Consider the following 12,707-nt stretch of genomic DNA (forward strand, 5'->3'; position numbering starts at 1 on the left):
AAAATATTTTTGCATTCAGAAAGGAAAGCTGTTGATTGAAAATTCCGTGAAAAGAGCCCATAGCAACAAAAATGCCTTTGTTTTAACCATTGTCGTTCAGCCTGCTGATCCTATCAATGGCGAAAGGTCGCCACGCCAGCTGCAAATTCTGCATCATTCAGCTAAACGACGACAGCTTATGGAAAACGTCATGTCGCCATCTATACTGATTCGTAAATATGTTTTTACATTCCATGGCCAAAAGAACTGATACGATCTTCATATAGTTAAGGCTAACCGGCCACTGATCTTCTTCTGTGCGGATTCACAAGTATTGCCGAACTCTTACGGGACTCGGTAAGATTGTCTGACACGAGTAATGAGTGTAATGGGCAGGGGAACTACGAATGTAGTATGTGGACATTAAGTTGGGAATGTGAGTTTCACGGGGAGCGTGCAAGGGGTCAGTCCCTGCAGTCGCACTGTCCTCTGTGCCCTCGGTGGCTCAGATGGATGCCGGCACGGTAGATCAGCGTGTTCGGTCAGAGAGGCGCTAGCCCTCCGTAATTAAAAAAAAACTGAGTAAAGGAATCAACGATCAACTTCAACGGATGTCCTATGACGTCCGCCCAGACCAAACGCAGCGAACCTTACTGAAAAAAAAAAAAAAAAAAAAAAAATAGAGCGTCTGCCATGTAAGCAGGAGATCCCGGATTCGAGACCCGGGCGGGGCACAAATCGAGTTGATGTATATCAACGCCTGTCGACAGCGTAGGGTTTTGATTTAATTATCATCTCGATCTTCCCCGAGGTCGGCTTCTACCAGTTTTTCCATTCGTCTGTAAAGAATTCGTGTTATTATTTTGCAGCCGTGTCTTATTAAAGTCATAGTTCGGTAATTTTCGCACCTGTCGACACCTGCTTTTTTTGGTATTGGAATTATTATATTCTTCTTTAAGTCTCAGGGTATTTCACCTGTCTCATACATCTTGCTCATCGGATGGTAGAGTTTTGTCATGGCTGGCTCTCCCAAGACTATCAATAATTCTAATGGAATACTGTCAACTCCCGGGGCATTTTTTTGACTTAGGTCTTTCAATGCTCTGTCAAATTCTTCACGCAAGATCACATCTCTCATTTGATCTTCATGTACGTCCTCTTCCATTTCCATATTATTGTCCTCAAGCACATCGCCCTTGTACAGACCGTATACATACTCGTTCCACCTTTCTACTTTTCCTTCTTTGCCTAGGACTGGTTTCCCATCTGAGCTCTCGATATTTATACAGGTGCTTCTCTTTTCTCCTAAGGTCTCTTTAATTTTCCTGTAGGCAGTATCTATCTTGCTCCTAATGATACATGCCTCTACATCCTTACATTTGTTCTCCAGCCATCCTTGCTTAGTCATTTTGCAAGTCCTGTCGATCTTATTTCTGAGACGTTTGTATTCCTTTTCACCTGATTCATTTACTGCATTTTTAGATTTGCTTCTTTCATAAGTTAAATTCAATCTCTTCTGTTACCCAAGGGTTTCTACTAGCCCTCATCGTTTTAAGAACATGTTCCTCCGTTGCCCTCACAATTTCATCTCTCAAGGCTACCATTCTTCTTCTAATATATTTCTTTTCCCTGTTCTTGTCAATCGGTCCCTAATGCTCCCTCTGAAGCCCTCTACAAGCTCTGGTTTTTTCCGTTTATCCAGGTCCCATCTCCTTAAATTCCTACCTTTTTGCAGTTTCTTCAGTTTTAATCTGCATTTCATAACCAATAAATTATCCAGGTCCCGTCTCCTTAAATTCCTTCAGTTTCTTCAGTTTTCAAATGGTTCAAATGGCTCTGAGCACTATAGGACTTAACTTCTGAGGTCATCAGTCCCCTAGAACTTAGAACTACTTAAATCTAACTAACCTAAGGACATCACACACACCCATGCCCGAGGCAGGATTCGAAACTGCGACTGTAGCGGTAGCGCGGTTCCAGACTGTAGTGCCTAGAACCGCTCGACCACTCCGGCCGGCTCTTCAGTTTTAATCTACAGTTCGTAATCATTGAATTGTGGTCAGATTATACATCTGTCCCTGGAAATGTCTTACACAATCTCTGTCGAACCATTATATAATCTATCTGCAACCATCAAGTTTCTCCAGGCCTCTTCCACATATACAACCTTCTTTCTTGATTCTTAAATCAAGTGTTAGCTATGATTAAGTTACGCTCTGCGCAAAATTCCATCAGGCGGCTTCCTCTTTCATTCCTTACTCCCAGTCCATATTCAGCTTCTACTTTTCCTTCTTTTCCTTTTCCTACTATCGAATTCCAGTCCCCAATGACTATTAAATTTTCGTCTCCCTTCAGTATCTGAATAATTTCTTTTATCGCATCATACATTTCTTCAATCTCTCTATCATCGGCGGAGCTAGCTGGCATATAAACATGTACTACTGCGGTAGGCGTGGGTTTCGTGTCTACCTTGGCTACAATAATGCGTTAACTACGCTGTCCGTAGGAGCTTATCCGCGCTCCTATTTTTCTTGTTCATTATGAAACCTACTTCTGCGTTACCCCTATTTGATTTGGTATTTATAATCCTGTATTCACCTGACCAGAAGCCTTGTCCCTCCTGCTACCGAACTTCACAGTTCCCACTATATCTAACTTTAACCTATCCATTTCCCCCTAGCCCGCAGCTCGTGGTCGTGCGGTAGCGTTCTCGCTTCCCACGCCCGGGTTCCCGGGTTCGATTCCCGGCGGGGTCAGGGATTTTCTCTGCCTCGTGATGGCTGGGTGTTGTGTGCTGTCCTTAGGTTAGTTAGGTTTAAGTAGTTCTAAGTTCTAGGGGACTGGTGACCATAGATGTTAAGTCCCATAGTGCTCAGAGCCAACAACAAATATCCATTTCCCTTTCCATATTTTCTAACGTGCCCGCCCGATTAATGGATCTGACATTCCATACTCCGATCCGTAGAACGCGAGTTTTCTTTCTATTGATAACGACGTACCCCTGAGTAGTCTCCACCCGGAGATCCGAATGGGGTACTATTTTATGTTACAAGGACAGATTAGTAAATCATCCAGCCTGTTGGCCCTGTAACTACTGAAAAGGCTGCTGGCCCTCTTCAGGAACCACACGTTTGTCTGGCCTCTCAACAGATACCCCTCCGTCCTGGTTGCACCTACGGTACGGCTATCTGCATCGCTGAGGCATGCAAGCGGCCCCACCACCGGAAGGTCCATGGTTCACGGAAGGGGGGAGGGGGGGGGGAAGCGGGGGTTCCTATTAGATATGTATGCAAAAACATTTGCGGAATTGATGCTTTACATAAGACTGATTCAGAAGAAACTACGCATGGAAGAATACATGCCTCTTAGAGATGCAATCATAACTGACGGAAACACTGACGACATTGGAACGCTCTAATCTTACCCTCATCATACATAGGAAGTCCGAGACATATGCAAGAATACACTCAAAAAGCCATGAACTATATAAGAAAATATGACATCCTGACCTCTTCATAATACTCATATGCAACTTGTCGTGGCCAGAAATCAGATAACACTAAGATACGGACAAACCCTCATGCATCGACACGACGTAATAGTCTGAGTTTTCCGACAAAAATAAATGAGATTTTTTGAAGTCATCACAAAATATCACATCTTTGGAACTGTTAGAAGCTCAATGCACACAATCGAATGGCAAAAACGAGGTCTGCCTCACTCACACAATCTCATATGGCTACACCACAGAATGCATCCCACGGATGTCGACAACATCATCCAAGCTGAGTTCGCCAATCCAGAAGAAAATCCGGAACTGCATGTCACAGCGGCCATTAAACCCCAGTCCGCAATGTACGAGTGGTGGAAAATGTGCAAAAAAATACCCAAAACCATACTTGTACTACACACAAATCGGAGTTGATGGCTATTCCAAATACAGAAGACGATCACCCAAAAACGGTGGCTTCACAGGAATAATATGAATAAGAGACAGCGACGAACTGAAAATAGATAAGCAATGATTGGTACCATATAACACAATACTTTTCAAAATGTTCCAAGCACACATAAACATAGAATACTGCAATTCAGTGAAATTTATTAAGTATGCCTGTAAGTATTTGAACAAAGACTGTGACATAGCACTATTTCAAATAGCCAAAGACAGTGAGCAACCAAACAAATGGGAAGATACATCAACAGTAACGAATTACCGTCGCGGATTTTCGGTTTTCCCAGACACGAACATGAACCGCCCGTTCAACATCCAGCAGTATATTTTGAGAATGGACGGAGAGTTTATTTAACAAAAGACACCGCCAGAAAATTGCATGCGAACCACTTCTAACACAACGTTAACATCTTTTTACCAAATGTGCCTAATGGATCTTATGCGAAAGCATTACTAAATGTCGACGTCCCTACCGATTACACTTGGAACTCAACAAGAAAAATCTTTCAACGACGAAAACAAGGATTTCCACTAGAAGATCATCCAGGAATAATGAGAAATGGCGCACTAGGCCGAGTAGACACAGTACATCCGAACAAGGCCGAATGTTTCTGTCTCTCGATGTTGCTAAACGAAACACGGGACCAACAAGTTCCGCAGATCTCAAGACTGTGCCAGACACACAGAGAAGCATGCCAACGCTTAAGACTGCTGGAAAACAACAACCACTGGGAATTAACACTGCCAGAAGTCTCACTCTCTTACAGCCTCAACTGAACAAATGAGAGACTTATTCGCCATAATTCTAACAACATGTAACCCATCGAATTCAAAACAGCCATGGGACTCCTTCAAAGAGAGTATGAGTGATAGAATACTGAACTGATCATCGAATTCAACGACATCTTCAACGAAACACTCATTCGCCTGTAAGATACATGTTTAGCAATTAACAACCAGACCTTAGCACATCTTGGGTGCAAGAACCACGAAAATATGCTACCATTATGCTAAACTTCGAAATTACAAAGGAAAAAGCCCACAACATGAACGAAGTTGTTCGATACATTGCTCACAACAAACTTCTCCTAAATGACAGTCAACTTTATCACGGGCCAGATCGACAAGAACACTGCCGGAATTATTTACTTGGACGCACCAGGCGGCATCGGGAAAACATTTCTAATAAATCTGTTGCTAGCGAAAATACGTGCTAAACAACACATTGCACTTGCACTGGCACCATCCAGCACTGCAGCCACACTTATGAAAGGAGAACGAACTGCACATAGCGCCCGTTAAATATAACCCAAGAACAATTCCCGGTATGTAAAATCTCAAGAGCATCTGGTCGGGTGAACTTCTAAAGTAAGCTAAAATGATCTTCTGGGACGAATTCACAATGGCATATAAAAAATCACTCTAAGTCATGCACAGAACATTTACAAGATTTTCGACAAACACTTCCAGTTATCCGCAGGTGAACATCAGTAGACGAGATCAATGCATGCTGAAAAAAAGAACATCTCTGGCTACACAACTAACAAAAAATATGAGTGCTGAATTATCGAAAGACGAAATAACAGCACACTTTGCACAACAACTTTTACAAATAATCGAAGGCACGTATCCTACTGACCATACGACCGGTCTCATTAACAGTGATTTCTCCAACATAGCCACTGCTGAAAACGAACTCATTGGCCAAAATTGTCCCAAGATTGTTCACAACTAACCAGTCCGGACTGGCTACTAGGAAGGCCAATTTTGGCAACTAAAAATAATATTGTCGACTGGCTACTAGAAAGGCCAATTTTGGCAACTAAAAATAATATTGTCGACGATATCAGCTTTAATATTCAAAAGAAAATTCCCGGTGAAGAGAGAATATACAAATCGATGTACACGATGGTAAATGTTGAAGAAATTGTGAAATTCCCTACAGAATTTCTAAACTCTTTGGAAGTACCAGGAATGCCATTACACTGCCTTAGACTTAAAATTGGATGTCCGGCCCGACTTCTCAGAAATATTAACTCACCAAAACTATGTAATGGAGCAATGATAATCGTCAAACAGCTATCGAATAACATTGTCGAAGCCGAACTTACGACTGGAAGGTACAAAAGACACACACTATTTATCCCCAAGGTATCACTGACCTCTACTGAACTGTCATTCCAGTTTAAAAGAGTGCGATTTCGAATCAAATTAGCCTACAGTTTTACAGTTAACAAAGCGCAAGGACAAACTTTAAAATACTGCGGCATCAACCTCAGATTCCTGCTTCTGTCACGGTCAAATATAAGTAGCTTGCTCTCGATCAGGAAATTCGAAAAAGTTATACACATATACCTCGGATAACAAAATTAAAAAATTTGTTTATAAACAAGTGTTGTAAATAGCTAGAAAATTATTTCAATTTTTTTAATTTCTTGTACTTTAAAGTTCATCCGTTTATTCCAACTACCACACAGTCTCATACCAACTCCGTGAGTGAAGCCGGGTACCCCAGCTAGTCATATTATAAAGCAAAACACTTCCTAACACATTGCAGAACTTAGAAAGTGTTTTCTTTTATAATATTAAATAGTTTATAAATGTGACGCACATATCATCGACGCAGCTGCATTTGAAAATGCAAAGTAATTAACCAGTAATGTAATACATGGTAAATAAGGGTCATTTTGTCTAACGAATATGACAGCCTACGACGCATATTTAAAATAGTTTTATCATACAATAAGGGTCATTCTAATGGTCTATATAACTTTAGCTAGTGTTATTCTAACGGACTATGTAAATTTTGTGTCTTATTTAACGTGCAAAAAAGCAGTAATAATAATAATAATAATAATAATAATAATAATAATGATGTTCGTAACTTAGTTTTGTGCCGATATTGAGATGCAGATGTTCGGAAATGTATCGCCCTGTAACAGTGAACCCTGCCCCAGCATGAAAATATGACTTCGCAAGTGCTTTACTTTAGAGTTGTCACGCGCTAAGCATTGTGTCTCGTGTAACAAGGACTCTAAAAATTAGGAAAATACTTAGCACGAAGCATTTGGCCCGTTGGTGCCTCGTATAAAGTTTAGTTGTAGACGATGCAGCGCACACATCCGAGAAACAGCAGTGTGAGAGTTTTCACATCGTTCGTTCTTTAGCGGACGGACAACCCGATGCTATCGCAATTCCCACAGCCAAATTTAACAAGAACTGTGCTGGTCGCCTACTTCTTGTAGCTTATTTGTAGAGCAACGTTAATGCAAAGCTGGGAACTGGGGCGAGGTGAAAGACAAGAGGAAATAACACACTAACATTACTATTAGATAAGGTACGCATTGATTTGTATTTATAGTCAGTCAATTCCTTAGATGTGCAAGACTGTACAGTTTCCTTCGAAGACTGCTTAAATACGATATTGTCAAATTGCAACCTTCCCTCTTCTTTAGTTGGGTATACAAATGACCGTGATCGTGTGAGCATAAACATATAGGGAAACCGTACAATAATTTACTTTTGCAAATAACTTACGTTCTTCTTGCATGTGTAATTTTAGAATTATCATTAGAAAGTAGTGCAAATCACGCACAAAAGAGACAGCTGAAAATACCACGAAATTTCGAATAGTCCACAGCAGAACGTAGAAGTTAATTCTACATTCGGCTGCCAGTCTAAGTGGACAAAACGCTGTTCATTAGTCAGTTGACTATCGGAACATTAATTATTACGTAACCTTTCTGACAAATGCTTGTTGAAGAAATAGTTCACGCACGAAATCACGAAACCAACTGAAACACATTGTGAAAATACGAAGAGAAAATGTTAAATATGTTTTTAAACTGATAAAGAAAATAAAAAGAGATAATTTGAAAATAAAAGTTCAAGTAATCGTTACGGGAATGTTTAGAGGGTGAGCTCTCTCTATCATAGTAAAAATTGTGTTATCTCACGTTAAAGATTATCTGCTTAGGCGGTACTCGTGAAATTCACAAATAAAGATCGTAGAATTTCACTGTTTTAAATGATTTGGAACTGTTGGCTTTAAATAACAAATAATGAAAATTCATCCCAATTACAACTCCGAAAAGAGAGTTGCCAAGCAAGCAACCAGAAACACTTTCACAAAATCAATCATAAAATAAAAAATGAGAAAATATAGTTCAATTTGCCAGTATTATTGAACTTAAATTATCTTTCTATTACTTTAATAGCACTTTCTTTCAAAATACGCACGCCAAAAAAAGTTTTGCATCGCCTCGGTTCCGAGAGATCCGGAACCTGTATAGAAAATTGGAATAGATATCAACATAAACATCATTTACGTCCCTTTTATTGATCATGAAAACCACACATTGCATGTTGTACCGCCATACAGCGAGACCTTCAGAGGTGGTGGTCCAGATTGCTGAACACACTGGTACCTCTAATACCCAGTAGCACCTCCTCTTGCACTGACGTATGGCTGTATTCGTCGTGGCATACTATCCACAAGTTCATCAAGGCACTGTTGGTCCAGATTGACCCACTCCTCAACGACAATTTGGCGTAGATACCTCAGAGTAGTTGGTGAGTCACGTCGTCCATAAACAGCCCTTTTCAATCTACCCCAGCGATGTTCGAACGGGTTCTTGTCCGGAGAACATGCTGGCCACTCTAGTCGAGCGATGTCGTTGTCCTGAAGGTAGTCATTCACAAGATATGCACGATGGGGGCACGAATTGTCGTCCATGGAGACGAATGCCTATCCAATATGCTGCCAATATGGTTGCACTACCTGACAGAGAATGGCATTCACGTATCGCACAGCCGCTATGGCGCCTTTCATGACCACCAGCGGCATACGTTGGCCCCACATAATGCCACCCCAAACAGCAGGGAACCTCTTCCTTGCTGCACTCGCTGGGCAATGTGTCTAAGGCGTTCAGCCTGACCGCGTTGCCTCCAAACACGCCTCTGACGATTATCTGGTTGAAGGCATATGCAACACTCATCGGTGAAGAGAACGTGATGCCAATCCTGAGCGGTCAATTCGGCATGTTGTTGGGCCCATCTGTACCGCGCAGCATGGTGTCATGGTTGCAAAGATGGACCTCGACATGGACGTCGGGAGTGAAGTAGCGCATCATGCAGCCTATTGCGCACAGTTTGAGTCGTAACACGACGTCCTGTGGCTGCACGAAAAGCATTATTCAACGTGGTGGCGTTACCGTCAGGGTTCCACCGAGCCATAATCCGTAGGTAGCGGTCATCCATGGCGGTAGTAGCCCTTGTACGGCCTGAGCGAGGAATGTCATCGACAGATCCCGTCTCTCTGTATCTCCTCCATGTCCGAACAACATCGCTTTGGTTCACTCCGAGACGCTTGCACACTTACTTTGTTGAGAGCCCTTCCTGGCACAAAGTAACAAATGTTCAAAATGTTCAAATGTGTGTGAAATCTTAAGGGACTTCACTGCTAAGGTATTGAGTCCCTAAGCTTACACACTTCTTAACCTAAATTATCCTAAGGACAAACACACTCACCCATGCCCGAGGGAGGACTCGAACCTCCTCCGGGGCACAAAGTAACAATGCGGACGCGATCGAACTGCGGTATTGACCGTCTAAGCATGGTTGAACTATATAAAATACGAGCCATGTACCTCCTTCCTGGTGGAAAGACTGGAAATGATCGGCTGTCGGACGCCCCCGTCTAATAGGCGCTGCTCCTGCATGGTTTTTTTACATCTCTGGGCGGGTTTAGTGACATATCTGAACATTCAAAGGGACTGTGTCTGTGATACAGAATCCACAGTCAACGTCTATCTTCAGGAGTTCTGGGAACTGGGGTGATTTTTTTTATGTGTGTATAATGATCTTCATTGTTTCTGATTCTTGTATTAAACATACTGATTTTTCAACGAAACAAAACTCGCATTTATTTTGAAATACACTGTGTGATCAAAAGTATCCGGACACCCCCAAAAACATTCGTTTGTCATATTAGGTGCATTGTGCTGCCAGGTACTCCATAATCAGTGACCTCATTAGTCATTAGACAACGTGTGAAAGCAGAATGAGGCGCTCCGAGAAATTCACGGACTTCGAACGTGATTGGGTGTGACTTGTGTCATACGTCTGTGCGCGAGATTTCCACACTCCTAAACATTCCTAGGTCCAGTGTTTCCGATGAGATAGTGAAGTAGAAACGTGAAGGAACACGTACAGCACGCCAGCGTACAGACCGACCTCATCTGCTGACTGACAGAGACAGTCGACTGTTGAAGAGGTCGTAATGTGTAATAGGCAGATATCTATCCAGACCATCAAACAGGAATTCCATGCTACATCAGGATCCACTGCAAGTACTATAACAATTAGGCGGGAGGTGGGAAAACTTGGATTTTATGGTCGAGCGGCTGCTCATAAGCCACACATCACGCTGGTAAATGTCAAACGACGCGATGTTTGGTGCAACGTGTCTAAACATTGGACGATTTAACAGTGGAAGAACGTTGTGTGGAGTGACGAATCATGGTACACAATGTGGCGATCCGATGGCAGGGTGTGGGTATGGCGAATGCCCGGTGAACGTCATCTGACAGCGTGTGTAGTGCCAACAGTAAAATTCGGAGACGATGGTGTTATGGTGTGGTCGTGTTTTTCATGGAGGAGGCTTGCACCCCTTGTTGTTTTTCGTGGCACTATCACAGCACAGGCCTACATTGATGTTTTAAGCACCTTCTTGCTTTCCACTGTAGAACAGCAATTCGAGGATGGCGACTGCATCTTTCAACATGATCGAGCGACTGTCTATAGTGCATGGCCTGTGGCGGAGTGGTTACACGACGGTAACATCCCTGTAATGTACTGGCCTGCACAGAGTTCTGACCTGAATCTTGTAGAACTCTTTTTGGGTGTTTTGAAACGCGGACTTCATGTCAGGCCTCACTAACCGACATCGATACCACTCCTCAGTGCAGCACTCTGTGGAGAATAGGGTGCCATTCCCCAAGAAACCTTCCAGCACTTTATTGAATGTATACCTGCGTGAGTGGAAGCTGTCATCAAGGGTAAGGGTGGACCAATACCATACTGAATTCCAGCGTTACCGATGGAAGGCGCCACGAACTTGTAAGTCATTTTCAGCGAAGTGTCTGGATACTTTTGACCACATAGTGTATGTTTCTTTCATTAACTGACAGATTAGATATTCGTTAACGGCATTTGGTTTCACTACAGTAGGAAAGGTTTAGGATACTGATCAACATAACAATGACTGAGGCTAACGGCAAGATCGAGGAGTTAAAATTCTACGTGACTAGTGTTACTGTGCAGTTCTCGATTTTCAATTAAATCCTTCGGCTATGCCTTAGGAAAGTGCTAAGGTAATCAGATATGAGCAGTCTCAGTGGTCGATGCTGCCTAGACGACGGTGTCGGCATCTATGACAGTTCCCCGTAAGGCTTTGTCGTTACGGTACTGTGGTTAATTGCAGACGATTTCGGGGCAGACTCTTGATGTGACATGGCGTTTACGTCATCTGCCAAAATACATCACTCCCACTGTGTCTCGTAACATATGAGAGGACTTCAGAATGTAAGCTACACATTATTATGGCACGCCAAGTAACTTTTATTGAATGCTGCACTACACTTCAAAGTGACACAGATACATATGACTATTTTTCAGTACCCTGTAAGCGACGGTCAGAACGTTCTGCCAATCGTTCACTTCTTCGGCGGTAGAAATCAACCCCTTGGTCACGGAACCATTCGCGAACTGCTGTGTGGACGTTCTCGTCGTCGTGAAATTTGGAAGTGCTGCGAATGAGTTCGTCGACTGCCTGGATGTTGTCGTCTCTGGTCGATGTCACGGCCCTGTCTTCTCGATTAACCTCATCCACGTCTGTGCGGCCTTGGTCAAACTGCTGGCTCCATTTCACTACGGTTGGACGCGCCATTGCATTTGGTCCACATACCGCCAGAATTTCACAGTAAATACGTGTGTAACTTACGTTTTGTGCTCCATAATTGTTATTTCTACTTCGGGGTACGTCTCGAGTTGTCGCTCCATTTCACTCGCTCACTGTGATGCATCTGTTATCCGTACCACAGCAGGACTATACCTACAGGGAACTCATAACAGCTACTCTCTTTTGCCGGCCTCTGAGGTTGAGCGGTTCTAGGCGCTTCAGTCCGAAACCGCGCTGCTGCTACGGTCACAGGTTCGAATCCTGCCTCGGGCATGGATGTGTGTGATGTCCTTAGGTTAGTTGGGTTTAAGTAGTTCTAAGTCGAGGGGACTGATGACCTCAGATGTTAAGCCCCATAGTGCTGAGACCCATTTGAACCATACTCTCTCCTGACAACGCGCCATTCTTGTTACGTAATTGTCTTGGAGTGGAACTTACTTTTTGAAACGCTCTCGCGTGATTTGGCTTCACATTTACCAGCTTTTGGCTCTCACGAGATACACACAGCCAATCAAAATCGTGCCTAGTTGTGCAGCGTCGAATGGGCACTCTCTTAAGTAACGATGTAACGCCCAGACGTGTTGCTACCATCTTTGTTTACTCTCTAACAAACGGAAATAAATGTTAACTTTCCATAACATTTTCCTTCTGACCTGACTCAGTATAACAATATTAAATAGTGTGTAACAAAATCCACATCAAACATGGAAAACGTACTCTGTTATACGAACAAGTTTTGGTATTGCGGAGAAATCGCGTTTCCACACCAAAGTTGGCAACACGAATCGACACCACTGACATTAGCAAGGGCTC

Source organism: Schistocerca americana, chromosome 4 (genome assembly GCF_021461395.2).
Source record: "Schistocerca americana isolate TAMUIC-IGC-003095 chromosome 4, iqSchAmer2.1, whole genome shotgun sequence".
In the NCBI taxonomy this organism is placed as follows: domain Eukaryota; kingdom Metazoa; phylum Arthropoda; class Insecta; order Orthoptera; family Acrididae; genus Schistocerca; species Schistocerca americana.